The sequence below is a fragment of the Oryx dammah genome, unplaced genomic scaffold (genome assembly GCF_014754425.2).
Source record: "Oryx dammah isolate SB20612 unplaced genomic scaffold, SCBI_Odam_1.1 HiC_scaffold_2, whole genome shotgun sequence".
Lineage (NCBI taxonomy): Eukaryota > Metazoa > Chordata > Mammalia > Artiodactyla > Bovidae > Oryx > Oryx dammah.
This window is the reverse complement of record NW_024070186.1, coordinates 86,806,483-86,808,869: the sequence shown is the minus strand read 5'-3', so window position 1 is coordinate 86,808,869 and position 2,387 is coordinate 86,806,483. Positions and strand designations below refer to the sequence as shown.

The 2,387-nt window shown below is 38.5% G+C and overlaps 1 non-coding gene across 1 annotated transcript; it reads left to right on the top strand.

The window, feature by feature from the left end:
- Positions 1–1,153: 1,153 nt before the first annotated feature.
- On the top strand, positions 1,154–1,260 carry LOC120859525. The gene has a single exon (XR_005720103.1). It is a non-coding gene; the product is annotated as a U6 spliceosomal RNA (small nuclear RNA).
- Positions 1,261–2,387: the final 1,127 nt, after the last annotated feature.

Here is a 2,387-nt window from a genome sequence, read left to right as displayed (position 1 = left end):
TGGGAGCTGGCATTATTTAGTGGCTCTAGAAAAGTCCCCTCTACGATGCTTCATTTAGACTGGGAAGATTGTTTCCTGCTGACTGCACCTCTAGGGAAGTGCATCTTAAAATCAAGAGGGAAACAGTCAAGCAGCTTGATCTGTAACAATAACTTTTGATTGTTAACTACAGGTTAATGCTTTAAGAGGAGCAGCATTCCAATTTCCAATCAAGGGGCCATTGTTACTGATAATAGTTCATCCTCTCTCTGCTTATCCCTCTCCTTGAACTATGCATCCTAGACAGGGTGGAAAGTGATCGCTTGTTTAGGAAACTTCACTCTTGTCCGTGTTATCACAACCACAGGGAGATTCACATAAATGAGGTGGAGGTATTAGGACTGAGAGCAAGGCTGAGATACAGACATTACATTTAAGGTAGCACCTGGTTAGCAACCGCTGGAGGGAGCTTTCCGTGCCCCCAAAATACATGCAGACACAGAAAAAGATTAAAACTCTAAGTCATCCAGGGATTCAAAAAAAAAAAAAAACACTCATCTGACAAGCGCTGAATAGTCACTGCTTTCAAGGAATTTCTGCTCCAGTCACTAAACCAAGTTCTTAGTTAACTAATTTGCTGTGTAGCAAATCACCACAAAAGGGCTTACAACATTTATTTTCTCACAGTTCCTGGGGGTCAGAGTCCAAGCATGGCTTAGCTGGTTCCTAACTCTGGGTCTCTCTAGGCTCAACAAGGAAGGATTCACTTCCTCCCTCCCTCATGGGGCTGTCAAGGCTGTTTCTTGAGATATGTACGGGCTTCTCCACAGAGCGTATAGCAACACTGCAGCATTTGAAGGGCTTCAATAACAACACAGAATGGAGTAAACCTGGAGACAAGCAGGAACAGCTCCCAACTCCCTGCCTTGTTCCCCACTCACAGCTGATGTGAGGAGCATCTTAAATGTTTTCACGCCCACCCATCTGTGACTAGAAGCCTTCTCTTCCTTCCTTCACTGACTCATCCACTCAACTATTAAAATTTGGGGGTTCTCTCTACGTGCCAAGAATGATTTGAGGTAGCAGGAATACAGCAGTGAACAAAGCAGATTTCCAGTTCTTAGGGATTTTACAGTCCAGTAGAGAAGATAAATAATAAATAAAAAGGAAATGTAATGCTCACTTCAGCCTCACATACTAAAACTGGAACGATTATAGAGAAGATCAGCATGGTTCCTGCACAAGGATGACACACAAATCCATGAAGTGGTCCATATTTTTGTCCATCAACAGAGGAATGGATAAAGAAGATATGGTGTGTGTGTATATATATATCTATATATACACATACAATGGAATATTATTTGCAGCAATATGGATGGATCTAGAAACTGTCATACTGAGTGAAGTAATTCAGGCACAGAAAGACAAATATCATATGATATCACTTATATGTGGAATCTTAAAAAAGGGTACAAATGAAGTTATCTATAAAATAAAAATAGAGTTACAGACATAGCAAACAAACATATGGTTACTAGGGGGTAAGAGGGTGAGAGGGCTAAACTGGGAGATTGGGATTGACATATAAACACTACTACAAATAAAATCAATAACTAATAAGGACCTACTAATAACTAATAAGCACAGGGAACTCTACCTGATACTGTAATGATCTATATGGGAAAAGAATCTAAAAAAGACTGGATATATGTATAACTGATTCACTTTGCTAACACAATGTAAATCAACTATACTCCAATAAAACTTTTAAAATAAAAGAAATGCTTCAAAATTATTTATTCATATTTTATTTCCAATTTTAAATAAGGTTATTACTATTTTACTATTGGCAAATATTTTTTAAAATATCAACCCTCTTGTTATATTTAAAGCAAAACTTTACAAGTTTGATTTTGTCCTTTTATTGTGTTTATTATTTTAGATTAATATTTTAGGTTATATGTATTCAAATGTACCTGTCTATATTTCAGTTTTATGTCTGAGAATATTTTTCCTGTTTTTAATTTAAAAAAAAAGAACTGTATAGTTTAGCAGAAGACAAGTACTACAGAGAAGAAAAAGAAGTGTTAGTCTTTCAGTCATGTCTGACTCTTTGTGACCCCATGGACTGCAGCCCATCAGGCTCCTCTGTCCATGGAATTCTCCAGGCAAGAATACTGGAGTGGGTAGCCATTCTCTTCTCCAGGGATCTTCCAACCCAGGGATCAAACTCGGGTTTCCGGCATTGCAGGTGGATTCTTTACCATCTAAGCCACCAGGAAGTGCTGAGGGGTGTGTAAGTCTGTGTGATGGGAGGTTATAATATGACATTTGAGCAGAGAAGTGATAGAAGGGTGGCAGTGTGCTTGATGTGTTTGAAGAACAGCAGTATAAAGTCCATGGGA